Below are 17,991 nucleotides of genomic sequence, written 5' to 3'. Positions count from 1 at the left end.
TTATTCCTTTCATTACATCAATAAATTAACAGCGAACGTGTGTTAACAACACACACTCATCTCATAGAGTGTATGTGGCCTGCCTAAATAATTTGAAACTGTTTGTGTTCTCATAATTTGATGTACTGTAAAAAAAGATGATTTACTTAAAGAATGTACAGACTTGTGGTGTCAATTAATTTAGCCTATTTTTAAATGAATGTCCAAATATTTTATTTTTTTACAAACAAAAACTACTTTGATATACTTTAAGATTCTGAAATATTTTTGGGATTGCAGGAATGCAATTATTTTAAAGCCAAGGAATACTGCCTTTAATAAACTTTCTATACAATTAATGCATCTAATCTGGTTAATATTGCTAGAGATATGCATTTGTAGAAACTCTTCCTCGAGGTAGTGTTTTAAAATCCCTCTGGTGAGAGCTTCCTCCCATATCCAGGCCATAATATTTGATGTAATGAAAAGAGAAAGTGTACAGTGCTGAGATTAATTAATTTAGCCTAACAAGATGAAGATAAATGAAGCAAAGCAAGGCTTGCATAAATCAAGATGTCTTGTTTACAGTTTAATACTTCCTGATATTATATATTTTCTTTTTCAATTTACAAAAGAAAAGTACCTGACTTAAAAAAATGTGCACAATATGCAGTACCCTGATAAAAACAGAGACTTGTACGTATAGAAGAGCAAATTAAGTACAAAAAACCAAACCTTGTATGAGAGGGCTTATGGTAGCCTTCCTCAACCTGGTGCTCTTCAGATATTTTGGACTGCAATTCCCATTATTCCCAGTCAGCCTCTTTGAATATTTGTTAGATACTGTATGTGAGTCATTCAGCCACAAATTGATTTTTTCCTGTTCCATTACAAAATATTTCTGTTCCATTAAAAATACTGACTTCATTCTCCTTAAATCCCTTAAATCATTCCCCCATCTTTTCTTACACCCTCTCCTTTCACATTCAGCTAGCTCCCACATTTAACCCTTCTCTGTTTGTGTTGCCTCCTCTAACATTATTTATTTTGCCTTTCTGTGTACTTCACAAATGTCCATGTTTCTGCTTCACAAAACTTCTGAAGATTTCAAAATTATATTTTATATAAACTTCAGGCAGTTAACTTCTACAGGTAGCCCTAGGCACCTTCTTCCACTGTACATTTTTGCAGACTATAACGATACAGCAGATGGTATCCAAATCTAGTCCTACTCAGAGTTAACCCATTGAAAGTAATGAACCTAAGTTAGTCGTGTGCATTAACTTCAGTGGGTCCACTCTCATTAGGACTAGGGTTGAATACCACCCAGGCCGTGTGTGTGTGTGTGTGTCTAAGTAAATATGCTCAACAGTGATCAAACATGTCACCTGGGTGTCAGGATCCCTTTCTGTACAACTGTAACTTATATTTTAGTATATTGCTGTGCCTCCACTTCCCAGTCATCTGTGGCCAGCTTTGTCCTATCATTTAAGTGACAAAGAAGAATCCTGCTGAGTCAGTCTAACGGCCTAGCTAGTCCAGCATGCTGTTCTCACAATAGCCACCCAGATGCTGAAGAATGCCCACAAGCAGAAGCTGAGCACAGCTGCACTCTCCCCGCTTGTGATTCTTAACAGCTGGTATTCTGAGTCATACTGACTGTGAAGTGGAGGTAAACAGGTAAAGGTAAAGGGACCCCTGACCGTTAAGTCCAGTCGTGGACGACTCTGGGGTTGTGGCGCTCATCTCGCTTTACTGGCCGAGGGAGCCAGCTACTGGCGAACCAGAGCAGCGCATGGAAACGCTGTTTATCTTCCCGCTGGAGCAGTACCTATTTATCTACTTACACTTTGATGTGCTTTCGAACTGCTAGGTTGGCAGGAGCTGGGACCGAGCAATGGGAGTTCACCCCATCACGGGGATTCGAACCGCCGACTTTCTGATCAGCAAGTCCTAGGCTCTGTGGTTTAGACCACAGCGCCACCGGCGTCCCCATGAAGTGGAGGTAGAACATAGCTATTGTGGATGGTAGCCATTGGTAGCCTAATCTTTTCCAACCTTATGCCTTCCAGCAAGATTGGAGAGACCCCAGTCATGCTGCAGAGGCATGGCTGGCCAGCTGTTGGGGTAGGAGGAGCTCTTTTCTCCCTAATAGGTCTCATATTAGAGCAGCTGTGAAGTGGGAGAAAGTATGCAATAAGCCCCAAACTGTTTTCGTTATTAGCATAGATTGGCAACCTCAACAGTTGAAAAGAAGAAGTTGGGGAGATCATTGAAACTCACGGAGTAAAATAAACAGTGATGTGTTCGACACATTAAAACAGTGGCTTCCATATTCCACATAAATAAGCAAATATTGTGCAAATCACCAAACTGCTCAAAAGGTTCAGTAAATATCCACTAATGGAAAATGATTTTAAGCTTACCTACTTTACAGTGGGCCCGTCCATCAGACAATTTCAAATGTTCTTAATCATGCGTAGAGTTGGAACAATTTGCCTATTTTTATAATTTTGCATATTGATATTGATTGTTATACTTGAAATATAATTGGCCACTTAGAATCATAGAGTTGGAAGAGACCACAAGGGCTATCGAGTCCAACCCCCTGCCAAGCAGGAAACACCATCAGAGTACTCCTGACATATGGTTGTCAAGCCTCTGATTAAAGACCTCCAAAGAAGAAGACTCCACCACACTCCTTGGCAGCAAATTCCACTGTTGAACAGCTCTTACTGTCAGGAAGTTCTTCCTAATGTTTAGGTGAAATCTTCTTTCTTGTAGTTTGGATCCATTGCTCCGTGTCCGCTTCTCTGGAGCAGCAGAAAACAACCTTTCTCCCTCCTCTATGTGACATCCTTTTATATATTTGAACATCGCTATCATATCACCCCTTAACCTCCTCTTCTCCAGGCTAAACATGCCCAGCTCCCTTAGCCGTTCCTCATAAGGCATCGTTTCCAGGCCTTTGACCATTTTGGTTGCCCTCCTCTGGACACGTTCCAGTTTGTCAGTGTCCTTCTTGAACTGTGGTGCCCAGAACTGGACACAGTACTCCAGGTGAGGTCTGACCAGAGCAGAATACAGTGGCACTATTACTTCCCTTGATCTAGATAGAATATAGAATATCATAGAATATCAGCCTTCTTGAGTGACAGGAGACCCTCTGGGATGGTGTGGGATGGGGAATGTAGCTGGGGGGAAACTAGCAGAAATATCAGATCCTTCTCCTTGCATGAGCAGATGTACCTTCTTCCACTTGGGCAAAGGTCTCTCTGGGTCCCACCTATCCTATGCATCATAGTTACTCCCTTGCAACTCCCCCTTTTCTTTTGCAACTTTGCAGGGGAATACTTGTTTTTTAAAAAAATAAAAAATAGATAAATGGAGGACAGAACTGAAATTGAAGGAATGATTTCTAGTCACTGGCTGTAACTGATATACAGCTATTTTTAATAAGAAGGGGTCAAGCATTTTCATATCTTTCATCAATTTCAATGGCGTGCTCTCAGGAGAAAGTTAAGCTGTACTTTACCGTGTCTGAATTTATTCACGGTTCATAAGAATAGTGAGTTCTAAGTGATTTCAGATTACTATTAAAGATAATGTTTTGACGAAAACTTTGGTAACTTCCCAATTTTACCACTTAGTTTGATGTACCCCAAAATGGGTCTACAAAGGACGACATTTTATTGATCCAAGAGAAGGCTAAGGAGGTGTCCTCCTTCATTACAGTAGCCTGGCAAGAAGTGATATTTAGCGTAAATGTAGACCTCTTCAGATGGTATTCCTGTGTCTGAAGACTTTTTTTTAGATCGGGGTGGGGGGGGGCAAATCCCTGCAACTGCTTCGAAGGATTTCAATAAATAGGACTTTTTACCCAAACAATTGCCTTTTATATTACTTTTAAACAAAACTACTAGTCCATCAAGAGTTTCAAAAGGAAAAACAATTCTGCGGAGTGCTGGTATGGCAGCACAGACCAATCATTATGGCACCCATTCTCTAGTCCTTTATTTTTCAAGTTCTCAACAATAGGTTGTTGATTCAATGGACAAGACCAGAACAATTAAGTTCTCTGTTTAGCAGCAGTGCAGCATTTTAATGCCCTCCTCTAATAATGGTCCCATTATTGTTATTCTAAGACTGGGCCTCAGGAGGAGGAATATTTGCTGGAGGTACGTCATTATTTTGCAAATTTCGATTAGCTCATCATGTTGTCTGTACTGTGAAAATCGTAGCTAATTAGAGCAGTGAGTTAGACTACCAGCTTTTGAGCTTATGAGTTAAAAGGTAGCATACTTGATAGTCCAATGATGTGAAAAAGGTGGTTAAAAGGAGGATTAGAGCTGTTGCCTTAGTAACTCTAACTTCCATCTGTGAGGGAACAATGGACTTGTGTTTCTCCCCCACCTTGGTGTAAAAATTGGTTTTGTTTTGAAAGGACAGGGCTCTTTATATGACAATCTGGAATTCAGCCTGAGTGTAGTTTTAATTGTTAGAAGAGACCATTGAGGGATAGGCAGGGTGAAAGGTCATGGTGAGCTCAAGGACATGAAAGGTGGTTGTCTCATGTAACAATAGCAGATTGTTTTGTCTTATTATTTCTAGCCAACCACTAAGTCAGGTGATGGAACAAATACCTCCAGATTAGTCAGGTGAAACAGGAAAGAGAGATAATGTACTTTGCAGAGAACAAAAGATAACTATAGTTCAATTTTATTAAACAGAGTTGGATTTATTTGTGTCTACCATCTGGAAAAAAAAAGCTTGTTTACTAACTTACCATTCCCTATGTGCTTTTCTACGGCACCACCTCTGTAGGCCATCACATCTCTGGGAAGCACTCCAATGTGTTAGAAAATGTTATTTAAGCTTTCTTCCCATGAAGAAAAACCCCCAGGAGTATCAGTGATGTGATGCTTAACAATAAATTTAGCTGCTGTGCTTTCTCACATTATTGGCTTTTTAAAAAGGTTTTCCTTCAAACACGCAAAGAATAATATTCACTATAAATATGAAGGAAATTTGCTTCACACTTTACGGCATTTTATTATCTGCAGCACATCTTATGGAAAGTTTACTATAAATGATTTTAAGAGCTGCTGCTACAAAGCGCTTTACTCCCATGTAAAAATATTACATTTGCTACTTATTCTGTGAAAAGATGAGGTCAAGCCCCTTTGTGCTAGGCCTGATCTTGAAGAGGTTCTGCCTTTTGTCTGTAGGGAACGTAAAGGTACTTCAGGGCTGTTTAATAAAACAGCTCTAGCATGCTTTTTGCAGGGAAATCATTTTTGTTAAAGTGAAAAGGCTGCAATCTCTTGGATTTTGCCCAGGGCTCCCTAAACCTAACGCATCGCTTTTTAAAAAGAATAGGCAAGATAGAAAGGTTGTTATTTCCCTTTATTCTCTTTTCTTTAACACGACACCTTAGCTACCCTAGTTTTATTTCCTTTCATTTTATTCCAACCAAAGCAAAATCCACCACACCCCCACTAAAATACCAAGATTTCAAGCTTCTTTCCTATGACACTGTCAGTCAACAAACATTACTCCTTCTTATTTTCTAGTTTTTTTCTTTCTCATAATACAAATTCTCCATGATCTGTTGTACTTATCTGATAAATTACTTTTTTAGCACTGGTTATTCATTACTATAGTTAGGTGGGTGAGAAGGAGGAAAACCTAGGTTTCCCCCTTTCAATAATCCTGGCCTCACTTGAACTGTAAAAAAGCGATTCAGGGTGCCTGCCTCTTATCTTCTTGCTCCTAGCCACATTTACTCTTCACTCTCTCTGTCTGACAACACAGATGGACAGTCTTGCATAAACTGATAACTGATAATTTTGCAGCTAACTAGTCATATGGGGAAGTCAGTCACACTTATTTGCATTTGGAAAGTAGTACTAATTCTTAATACTCTGGCTCATGGGGCAAAAACTGATGGTTTTCCCACGAGGTGATTGACTGCTCATGTGAGTAGATGCCCATAGTTGCTTGAACTTGGAACATTGGTTTAATATGTAAGTACTTTCTATATTATTTACTATTATTTACTCAAGACTTGGTTTGGGTGGCCTTTAATTTTAACGTTCTTAAACCAAATCCCATAATAACCTAGTTCGTTTTGGTTTTGTTCTTTTACTTTTCTTAACGCATGGGTGAGAAAGTGCACATTCAGTTCAGGATTAAATGCAAGGTAATACAAAGGGTTAAGCAGAAGAGAATTGCAAATGAACTGATCTAGAAAGTTGATTATTAATCCAGCAAGAGAAAAATATCCATCCAGTAAGCAAGAATTAGTACCCAAAGAGCTGATAATACTGTTCAGCCTGTCGGTGTGGAATGGCAGAGTCAGGTAAGCACAGACATCTTATTACAGAGATTAAACATTTTCCTTAAGGGAACATCTAATTTTAGACTGATTTTTTAAAAACCAGATATAATGTTAAGCATAGCATAATCCACCTTCTCCCCTATGTCAACAAAATACATTTAAAGGCAGATTTGGCAATAACTTTGCTTTATATTGCTAGTTTGTAAACTACCTTTGAAAGCCTGGATTGGGTTGCGGTTAAGAACAAGGGTAGATTAGAAAAACCAAAAGAAGCTTTAGTGTGGTGTTAAACATAATAATCCTTCATAGTGACAACTTGAAAAATTACATAATTTCTCTTCCAGTGCAAAAGCTCTGGAGAACTGAAAAGCAGGAGTAATACAATAGTAAGATTTTGAATATAAGAGTTTCCACATTAAGAGAGCCAGCAATTGTGAAAATAAGGGTGTCATGGAGATTGTGCTCATCGTGATATCTACTAACCTCTCTTGATAAAATTCATTTTTATGTCCCAGAGTTAAGTGGAAGGAGAGGAAAAGCAACAGGACAGACAGACAGAGACAGCAATGGCACGTATATTAAGGGGGAAACCTCAGTAAACCACAGCTTTATCTTGTTTGAAAAGAATAATTATTAGCCAGCCTTTCTGAAGAGGGACATCTTCACAGAATGATTGTCAGATGTCCCATCTTCCAGTTATCAGCGGCTGCATTTTGTGCGCTCTTCCAGTCAGTCATTAGACACAAACAAATTGATATCCCTTTTAAGCAAACAAGTCTGATCCTCAGGGAGCAGCATGAGTGCAAGGCCCTTTTCAGTTAATCCAGCTTGTTCCACCAGAACACTCCTTTGGCATGAGGATCTTTGTATGCAGCACTCAGTGTATTATCTCTGGGCTATATTAGGGTCATGTCTGATGTTGAAGACTTCCTCTTTGCATACTGAAGATAGATGCAGAGAAGCAGGCAGAAATCCAGCACACATGCATTTCTACCACCCTAGTAACAACCTGAGCAGGAGGTACTTGAACTGAGGTGGAGGCACAGGTGAGGCACCCAAAGGAATGATACTCGTGCCCCACCATTTCAGCATTGCAGAGACGTGCACCTGGTGATTTCCCACCTTCACCTCTCTTTTCTGCAAGTGGGTTTTCACAAAATGAACAGGGAAATGTAACACTGTAGCCTCTGCTAATGTGTCTGAAACGAACTGTACTATTATTTTATATTAAGGTTGTCACTCTGTGAAAGAACTGCTGATTAATTCATTGTATCTACATAGAATTCTGTAACAATAAAATTATAATTCTGAAGCAGGGCGTGGGGGGAAGCATTGTTCCTTTGATTTTGGGTGGTATGTGTTTATTGTAAGTGTGGTTGGGAAGGGCCATAGCTCAATGGTAGAGCATCTGTTTAGCGTGCAGAAGCAGGAGCTAAATGGTACCTTAAACCTAGGTTATGGGTACAACAGGGGAATGTCTAGGTGTGCATTTTTATAACAAGAATACAAAGCTGAAAATGAATGAACTTCAGCTAAAATATTATGTTCATTTTTCACATGGTCTAGTCCTTCCCTTGCCCAACCCCCTAGTATTCTTAGGAGAGTCTCTTCTCCAGTCTTCGGAGAGTAGCTGGAAGTGGGGAGGCAGAAAAAGGCCCTCCTTTCCTTCCACTCTGCAGTTTTAACCCGAAATCTTAGGCACAATATTGTGTCCAGAGCTCAGAAACTGCTTGCGCTAATGAAATTCCCTGTCGCAAAATGCACCTAGAACAATGGGAATTTCAAACACTGTGCAGAAGGCCCCGGGTCCAGTCCCTGGTGTCTCCAGGTAGAGCTGGGAATACTACCTGTCTGAAACCCTGGCAAGCCACTGCTAGTCAGTGTAGATAGTACTGGGTTAGGTAGACCAATGGTCTGACTTGGTATAAGGCAGCTTCCTATATTGGAGGATGCAAAATCTTAGAAGTGGCATTCCCTTTGGAGGGCAGGAGGAGGGGTAAGGTAAAGGTAAAGGTACCGCTGCCCGTACGGGCCAGTCTTGACAGACTCTGGGGTTGTGCGCCCATCTCACTTAAGAGGCCAGGGGCCAGCGCTGTCCGGAGACACTTCCGGGTCACGTGGCCAGCGTGACATCGCTGCTCTGGCGAGCCAGAGCCGCACACGGAAACGCCATTTACCTTCCCGCTGGTAAGCGGTCCCTATTTATCTACTTGCACCCGGAGGTGCTTTCGAACTGCTAGGTTGGCAGGCGCTGGGACCGAGCAGCGGGAGCGCACCCCGCCGCAGGGATTCGAACCGCCGACCTTTCGATCAGCAAGTCCTAGGCGCTGAGGCTTTAACCCACAGCGCCACCTGTGTCCCCGTCAGGAGGAGGGGTAGGCCTCTTCTAAAATGGCTTCTGCCATCCACAGGTTTGGGAAGCAATATGTGAGTTTTAAAAAATTGCAGCTATTGGATATATTTGCAGCTATTGGCTATAACCAAAGAATTGTATGGCTGTGGTAAATTAAAGGAGTGATGTCACAACTGCAGAAATACAATCCTGTTGGCTGAATCCTTGTGAATCACAGTTCACAGGGACACTTCACCATGTGGTACTTCTCCCTGAGTATAGCTCAGCAGTAGAGAATCTGGATTACATGCAGAAGGTCCCATGTTCAGTCACTGGCACCTGCAGGTAGAACCAGAAATGTCCCTTTCCATAACCCTGGAGAGCTGCTGCCAGTCAGTGTAGACAACATTGACCTAGATGGATCAATGTTCTGACTTGGTATAAAGCAGCTTCTTATGCTCCACTGTAATCCTGGATCTGGGGTGGTGCTGAGGAATCATGAAGGGGGAAATTGCAGACCGTATTCCACATGGGTGGAATATGCACCCCTGATCACATAGCACATTCTGCAGTCAGAATGGAGGCATGCATGTAACTGAGATGTCCTCCCATCTCCCCTGCCCTGAATAGAGTCCAACAGATGTGGTTAGTTATAAAATGACCCTAAATCACTTAGTACTCATGAGTTTTTCCATGCATACAAGCCATGCTTGCTGCTTCATATTTTAATTTAATTGAAGGGAATCAGAAATGCAAGATGCTTCTACTGCACAAACGCTATGGTCAAGGCATTCCACAGTGACCAAAAGTGCATTTCACGACCATTGCCTGGTGTTTTAGCAAAGCCTCCTTATTGTGAAGAGGGACCTAGCCCCTGCTTTGCATGCTGTGGTATTTACTTAACTTGACTATTATAATGCACTGTACATAAGGTTGCCCTTTTTGGTTGACTAGAAGCTGCAGCTGATCCAGAATGCATTAACACAGCTTTTTGTCGGTTACTGGTTGCAGGAAGCATGTGACACCAGTTTTATGTTAGCTGCATTATTTACCATTTTGCTTCTGCAAAGGAAGCATAGATATGTGGAACTTACTATTAAGGCAAACCTAAGCTGTATAATATTGTGTGATCTCAACAGAGATCAAAGTAGCTAGCTCATCCATCACCCATCTAAAATAACTTTGCTTTAAGGGCTGGCTGAAAAAAGGGCTATATCCACAGACCTGGGGGAGTTCTTATAAGTAAGTAAGTAAGTAAGTAAGTAAGTAAGTAACTTAAAAACCAGTTAAGAAAGTTTTACAAATCTACATCATTACACTTACTATTCCATTCTGCAACTTTCTAAGAAAGAAGAGTTAGTTATAGGTTGGCAGTAACACAGTCAAGTCTCCCCACTCCAAATAGAAAAGGGTACAGCCATTGTCCTTTAGTAGTCTAGGGATGTGCAAGATGGCTGTTGCTGTATTAGCAATGAGTACATTGTCTTATGTAGGAAATGGTGCAGGGTCAGATCAAGGTCCAACTAGCCCAGCACTCCTTGCAAGAATCCCTTCAACCAGCAGGCAGGAGGTTGTCAACTGGAAATCCATTGTTCAGATTATTCCCACCCTTGAGTTCCCTCCTCTTTGTCCCCTGGCACCATTAACTGAGCTCAGCTGGAGAGACCAGGTGTCTCCTGAGATTAGATTGGCTGTAACGAGGAGTAGAATGTTCTGGTGATGAACTCTGTAAACATATTTTGAGGGCAATATGGTGGTAAAGCAGCTATGCATTTAAATATAAGAAATACACTGAAGGAACATGTGAACCGGCTCTTTTGATTTTAAGACTGCTGGTCAGGTAGGGTTTCCTTTCTGTATTGTATGCATAGTTTTAAGTGTGTATATAATAACACTGTCTGAAAGTTTTCCTGTGAAAGGGGCTTCTGTTTTTTTCCTGCCTTGTTCACAGGGTGCTATAGAATCTCTTTAGAATTTAAGTGGGCATGGCATTGAGTGTACCATATTCTTGTGAAGTAGCCAGCAGTGGCATGTGTGTTTTTCTTTCCATTAAACATTTCTGCAGCATTTCAGCCTGCATTTTCTGATCTGACAAAGTCCCATGGGAGGAGCTACCTAATGACACCTCCACCTGGCCTTAAATTGAATTGTGGGCAGCTGGGCAGGCTTGCCTCTGAATGCTTGAGAGCTGTATGATTGTGGGGATTTCCTTTCTTTTTGGAGAAAGAAGTCATTTTACATTTAATTGGATGCCAACCTGGACACATGTCTTTCTTCCCTCACTCCCTTTCTGAACAGAAGCTGCAAAGATCTTCTTCCTGAGCAGGTATGGCGGTGGCTAATGCCCTTCCTTTGAATGGGAGGCTGGTGCATCATTTTGAGGTCCGGTCTTTTCTTCCTTCTAGCTGTAGCAGTAGTTTTGTGCTATGGCACACCCTATGGTAGCCATTTTGTGACCGGAACCTAAGACACTTTCTCACAATTTCAAGCCATTGGCTCCAAAAGTTTGGTGATCCCTGCTCTAGGGGCTGCCTTTGGAGACTTCCACCTGACATCACATTGCAGCATTACATTTAAGTAATATTTCAAACCAGGTTATTTTTTTACAGAACAATTAGTGCAACAAATTTTTTAAATTAAAAAGCTTTTAAATAAAAACAATGTTTTTTAATTTAAAAACCCAATTTTTATCAACCCTGATTCAGCAGGCATATTATAAGCTGTTTGTGAAATGTTAATATAATACTTCACTAACTAGAACTTCCATATAACTATTGGGCTTTTAAGCATTTCTCTCTCTCTCATACATCATTTGATCCTGCACTAATAAATCTAGGCTAGTTTGCTTGCAAGAATCAGTAATCCATTTAACATCCATTATAAATTTCACTTTATTAGCACAAGGTTAATGGGCCAATTACAACCTTCTCCTCTTAGGGAAAGGAAAGTGAAAAGAATCAGGCATATTATTCCAAAAACACATCTTAACACAAAACTATAAACATTTTAGTGTAAATGAACCACAGTTCTGATAAAGGAGTATGCTTATTAGAAATGTGTAAAAATGAAACCAAAACTGATAAACCGGCATCTGTGTTCAGTGACTAGTTAGCATGTTTATCTCGAACAGACACAGTGCCGGGGTTCCTACCAGGTAGCCCACTGGAATAGTGACCCAGAATTGGAAGACTCCTGTTATAAATAGCGTGCTCTTTCTAGAAATAAACTCCAGCATGAATCTATAAACTATTGTATGAACATTACTTTAAAGAAAAACGTTTAAATGTTAAACGGAGTCAAGATTGATATATGTTGTCTTCTTTTGCCATATGGAAATGTATTTGGTTTTGTGGCATTTGTTTCTTGTAGTCAAAGTTTAGATTACTGTTTTAAAATGAGGAGATGATACATTACTCCTAACATTCTCACTATAATGATTGGTTCATACAGTCCTATCCTCTGGAAACGTAAAAAAATAAAAAAAATAAAAAATAGGCATCTACTTTTAGATGTGATGGATCTGTGGTTTGAGCTATATATAATTTTTCTTTTTAAAAATATATGGTCTTCATTAATTATGGGTACTGAGAACAAAAGTCCCTAGTTCCAATTATCTTCTTGTTGAGGTAAATATTGTGAGATATTATCCTACATAAGTATAGCAGTAGGGAATGGATTGTGGAATATAACAAATAGTCCCTCAGCTTTTGGGGGAGCCAGGGAGGGAGGTTGCTATGGTTGATGTATTCTTAATTTAATTCACAGACACATATTAGGAATTCTCATTCAGAAAGGTGACATATAATTGCCAATATTTTTATTATGGGAATTTTGTATTTATGTTTACATAATTTAAAAAATAATAACAACAAATTATATACACACGGACATATATGGTAGGATTCAACTAAATCATGTGCGCAGAACAGTGTGACTTTCTCCCTCTTCTGCCACCCCCACATCCCAAATCTGCTCTGGAGGGTTGTGGAAAACTCCACAATAGGTTTACTGGGTGTGAGGCAGGGGAAAGGTCTCTTTTCTCTGGAGGCTCACAGTGGCACGCTCTCTTAATGATAAACCATGCATTCTCATTACATCTGAACTGGCCTGTGATGCCACATAAATCTTCACAGTCTCCCTCTTTCTTTTTCACACATTTGTTACAACATTACTTATCTTTTCCTGAGCTTAAATTTAGTACATCTGGAATTGGAGGAAGAAATACACGTTTCACAAATGAAATGTAACAATGAGGCCGATAAAATGGATATATTTTGTTCAACTCTACTCCGATTCAGACAGAACTGCGGTAGTGGGAGGATTTCTACAAAGGAAATGAGCAATAGCAGAGGCTGATGAAATGCTGCAGCTACGTTGCTTTTATTTGGGGTAGCCTGCAAATGACTATGACATAGGCCTCTTATGGATCCTAAAATAAGATCGCAGTGGAACATAAGCCTCTGGAATGTCTATGCTTGTGGCATGTGACAAGAAATCCTGTCTAGTCCATCTGTGGGTAATGCAGAAAGGGTGGTATGTAATGGCTGAAGTGCAGCATGAATGTGTTGCTTTTCTCTGGGAGGTGTCTGCAGAGAAAGAATGAGACTGTTGTTCAGAGTATTTATTTTTGGTGGCTGTTAAAACCGTTTTGTGGAACAACTTGGTGTTTATATATGAATAGGTAGATATAATGCTTTTTGGCATATTATTAGATCATTGAAACAGTTTGGATTAATGAAGAAATTTTTAAAAGTTATCTACACTTTTGTATTTTAAGTGCTCTTGTGCTTCAGCAATTCTGCCAGTGGTCAGCTACCTCTACAAAGGGAAATTGTTGCCTACGTCTACTGTCAGGGAACTGACATCTAAAGCGCCGCAGGTGCAAAGGCTCCCTGAGGTTGAGAGAGCAGTAGCAGCGGAAGAGGGAACCAGTAGAGGGCGAGCAAGAACTCCAAGGGAAAGTGAGTCGGAGGGATGGCTCAGAGACGCTTCAAGCGAAACCAGTGGGGAGGTCTCAGGACCTCCTATAGGGACACCCACACCTCGACGGAAACTGTCACGCCGAGAGGCCAGACGACGTGTTTCCGTTAAGGAGCTTTTATGTTGGAAACGTTTCCGAAAGCAGCCACTTTCGGATTCTACTAGTGATTGACGCAGCCATGCTGGAGGGGCTCCGTCACAGGCAGAGGTTTGCAAACCTGATCAAACTCTGAGGGACTTGCATTTTACGCACAAGCAGCTCATCGTCCCATCACAGCAATCCGAAAGTCACCGAAAGCCAGCTTGTGCAGAGAGAAGCATCATGAGCAACCCAGCCGGAACCGGGGGTGCAGGAGCAGCTGGAGGGGGTCCAAGCCTGGAAGAAAGGTACAGAGCGTTGGAGATCCAGTTGGCGCTGCAAACGGCGAGGCTTGAGGAGAGGAGGGCTCAGGATGCAGAAAAGGGAAAGGAGAAAACCACCCCGCTCGCCAGAAAGGTACCAGGATTGGTGCAGAAATTCGGGGGGGATCCCAGGAACTATCATGCCTTTAGAACAGAGATGCAATACGCTCTAAACTTGCAGTTTGATGACTTCCCCGACGAGGAATCGCGAGTGGCGTATGTGATTGGCCATCTCGAATCCGGGGCGAAAGATTGGGTTAGACCCCTGATGGCAGCGAATAATGAGATCTTAAAGGACACGAGGAAGTTTTTTCGTGCCATGGACCTGATGTTTTCCAGCGATATTGAGCAGGGGGTGGTGCGAAGGCAGTTAATGGCTTGCCAGCAAGGAAGCAGATCTGTCCGTGAGTACTGGACTGAATTTACTATGCTGATTCATAAATTGGGGTGGGACCTATCGGCGGAGCCCATCCAAATGCTTTTCGAAGAGGGGCTTTCTTCAACCGTCAAAGATGAGCTTTCCCGGGGGCCCAGGGCGGAGTCTATGGACCAATTAACCAAATCTGCGCTGGCCATAGGAGCGCGCCAGGAGGCGAGGGCTTTGGAAAGGCGGGAAGGGAAAGGAGACCGTTGGAGGGAGTTCCGCATTCCAGACATTCCAGAGCCATCTTTCCCGCTGGCAGAGCCGATGGAAGTTGGAACAGCGCGGGCGCGCGCAGTTTCAAATCCCAGTGAAGGGCGGAAGAAGGAGGGAAAGAGCGCCAAGAGATGTTATCTCTGCCAACAGCCAGGGCACTTTGCCAGAGTCTGCCCACAAAGAAAGGAATGGCAAGGGATGGCAGGAGCTGTTGGGGGAAAGGAAGAGGAAAGCAAGGAGCAAGTAAAAGCCAACGCCTGGCTGCCACCGTCGGGGCACAGCAGCCAGGCCAAAGAGCAATGAAAGTGCCCATGCCAGAACCTCCCAGACCTGCTTTAGTGATAGAGGTGTTACTAGAACTGCCAAACGGACACCCACTAAAGGTCAAGGCGCTTTTGGATTCAGGCAGCTCCTGTAATTTCATGAGTAAGGAGTTTGCAGCTGAGCACCAGATACAGACCATCCCTTTAAGTAACCCCTTGCAGGTGACTACGATTGACGGCAGAGAGCTGTTGGGGGGAGAAGTTAGCCAACAGACTGTCCCGATGATAATGAGAGTGGCAAGGCACACTGAACAGATAGCGTTTAATGTGGCCATCCTGGGAGGAGCGCCCATCATTTTGGGGATGAGCTGGCTGGCGCTACACGATCCGCTAGTGGGCTGGCATCAGAGGGTGGTCTCCTTTGGGTCAGCGCATTGCCTAGAACACTGCAAGGAGGGGAAGGTCTCGGGAGGAGACAGAGTCACCCTAGCGGGGATGGAAGTGATGGGCAAAGGGAAGGTGCCCCCGCAATACGCAGATCTGAGCAACGTATTCAGCGAAAGGGAAGCAGACAAACTGCCACCGCATAGACCCTTTGACTGTCAAATCAACCTACTCCCAGGGGCCCAACTCCCAGTAGGCAAGCTGTACGCCATGTCAGACAGGGAGATGCAGGAGCTGAGGGAGTTCATTGACAAAAACTTGAAGCGAGGTTTCATCAGAGAGTCCCGAGCGGTGGGGGGCAGCCCAGTGTTTTTTGTGGACAAAAAGAACACAGACAAACCGAGACTGGTGTGTGACTTCAGGGGCCTCAATGCAGTGTCGGAGCCCCTGGCTTTCCCTATGCCCCGAATTGACGACATTTTGACCAGAGTAAGGAAGGGAAAGATTTTTACAAAACTGGACCTGCGGGGGGCGTACAATCTGATACGCATAAGGAAGGGAGATGAATGGAAGACCACCATGTTTACCCCTTTGGGAGCCTTTGAATACCTCGTTATGCCCTTCGGTCTACAAGGGGGCTCCGCCTGTTTTCAAGCTTTTATAAACCACGTTCTGGGACCTTTGCTCTACAAGAACTGTGTGGCCTTTTTAGACGACGTGTTGGTGTATTCGGAAGATGAGGAACAGCATGTGAGGGACGTTCGGGAAGTGTTGGGCAGGCTGCAAGCCAACCAGCTGTGGGTGAAACTGGAGAAGTGCCAGTTTCATACCAAGGAGGTGGAATTCCTGGGGTACCGCTTGTCAGACAAGGGATTGGCCATGGATCCAGGCAAGGTTCAAGCGGTACTGGAATGGAAGACACCGAAGACCAAGAAGGACGTGCAAAGATTCTTGGGGTTTGGGAACTTTTATCGGAAGTTCATCAAGAACTTTGCCCACTTGACGGCGCCCATCACCGACTGCCTCAGCAGCAAGAAGAAATTTGTTTGGACGGTGGAGGCGGATCGAGCCTTTGAAGAACTGAAAAGGGCTTTCGCCTCGGAAGAACAACTTCTGCATGTGGATTTACAAAAACCCATGAGAGTGGAAACAGATGCATCCGACCGGGCTATAGGGGCGGTCCTTCTTCAACCGGGGAGGAGTGCGTCGGAGTGGAGACCGTGTGCATTCTTCTCGCGGAAACTGAATAAGTCCGAGAGGAATTACACGGTGTATGACAGGGAACTACTTGCCATTCACGAAGCATTCCGGAGGTGGAGACATTTATTAATTGGGGCACAACACAAGGTGCAAGTGTGCACCGACCACAAAAATTTAGAGTATTGGAGAACAGCTCGAGTGCTCAACCAACGACAAGTGAGATGGGCACAGGAATTCTCCAAATTTAACTTTGAGATTTGTTATGTGCCAGGCCCAGAAAACGTCAGGGCGGATGCGCTCTCACGCAAACCAGAATATTGGGAAGGGGAGGAGGTGATCGAAGAGAGACATGTCATCCCGGAGGACCGCTGGGTGTGTGGGGCGGCGCTGGTGGGGCAACGGGAACTGGTGGAGGAAACGGAAAATGATGAATATGCCCAGGATAAGCTCAGAGGTCTCAGGGGGGAGGGCGAGAGCCCCGGAGGTTTTGAGGAAAGAAATGGGGCATTGTATTACAAAGGGGCACTGTATATACCCGAAGGTGAATTGAGGGGGAGAGTACTCAAGCAGTTGCATGATAGCCCCACGGCGGGACATTTTGGGCAACACAAAACCATGTGGTTGGTTACCAGGGAATTTTGGTGGCCTAAGGTGAGGGAAGATGTAAGGGAGTATGTAAGAGGGTGTGACCAATGTCAGCGAGCCAAAGGGGAAAGAAGGGCGCCGGCAGGGTTATTAGAACCTTTACCCACACCAGAACGGCCTTGGGAAGCGATATCAATAGATTTTATGACGGATCTGCCAAGGTCCAAGGGGAAAACAGCCATCATGGTAGTAGTAGACCTGTTAACTAAGATGTGCCATTTTGTAGCATGCTCACATGCAGTCACAGCGGAAGAAACGGCGAAGTTGTTTGTGGAACATATCTTTAGGTTGCACGGGGCTCCCTCGAGGGTGATCTCAGATCGAGGCAAACAATTTACTTCCAGGTTCTGGAGGAAGCTCATGAGCTTGCTACACGTGGAAGTTAATTTTTCAACTGCCCGGCACCCTGAAACCAACGGGCAGGCGGAAAGGGCAAATGGCATTCTTCAACAATATCTTAGGTGTTATGTCAATGACAGAGAGAACGATTGGGTCGAAAAGTTGGCGTTGGCAGAATTTGCCTACAATAATGCGGAGAATGTGTCCACAGGGATGAGTCCCTTTTTGGCTAATTACGGGTGTCACCCCAGGGCATTTCCAGGGGAAGGAGGGGAGAGATGGAGCGTTCCAGCGGCTGAACATTTTGTAGAAGAGATGGAAGCCATCCATCAGCAGCTCCAGCTCAACTTAGAAAGGGCCAAGGCACAATATAAGAAGCAGGCAGACAAGAACAGAAGGGAAGGTGAAACCATAAGGGTGGGGGATCAAGTGTGGTTGTCAACCCAAGGGTTGCCGTTCAAAGGGGGTTGTAAGAAACTGAGGCCCAGAA

At 43.3% G+C, this 17,991-nt stretch overlaps 1 protein-coding gene across 12 annotated transcripts in view; it reads left to right on the top strand.

The window, feature by feature from the left end:
* The window catches only part of SOX6 (SRY-box transcription factor 6), a 451,295-nt gene that overhangs the window by 141,174 nt on the left and 292,130 nt on the right, over positions 1 to 17,991 (top strand). The window contains exon 1 of one of the 12 annotated variants that reach the window (XM_081925938.1): positions 5,882 to 6,005. The exons of the other annotated variants lie outside the window; for them this stretch is intronic. The gene's annotated coding sequence lies outside the window, so the exon portion shown is untranslated. Of the gene's footprint in view, positions 1 to 5,881; positions 6,006 to 17,991 lie in introns of those variants that run through there. 12 annotated transcript variants of the gene reach the window in all.

This window comes from Podarcis melisellensis, assembly GCF_964234715.1.
Source record: "Podarcis melisellensis genome assembly, chromosome: 1".
NCBI lineage: Eukaryota > Metazoa > Chordata > Lepidosauria > Squamata > Lacertidae > Podarcis > Podarcis melisellensis.
The sequence above is the reverse complement of the archived record's forward strand: the minus strand, read 5'-3'. Positions and strand labels throughout refer to the sequence as shown.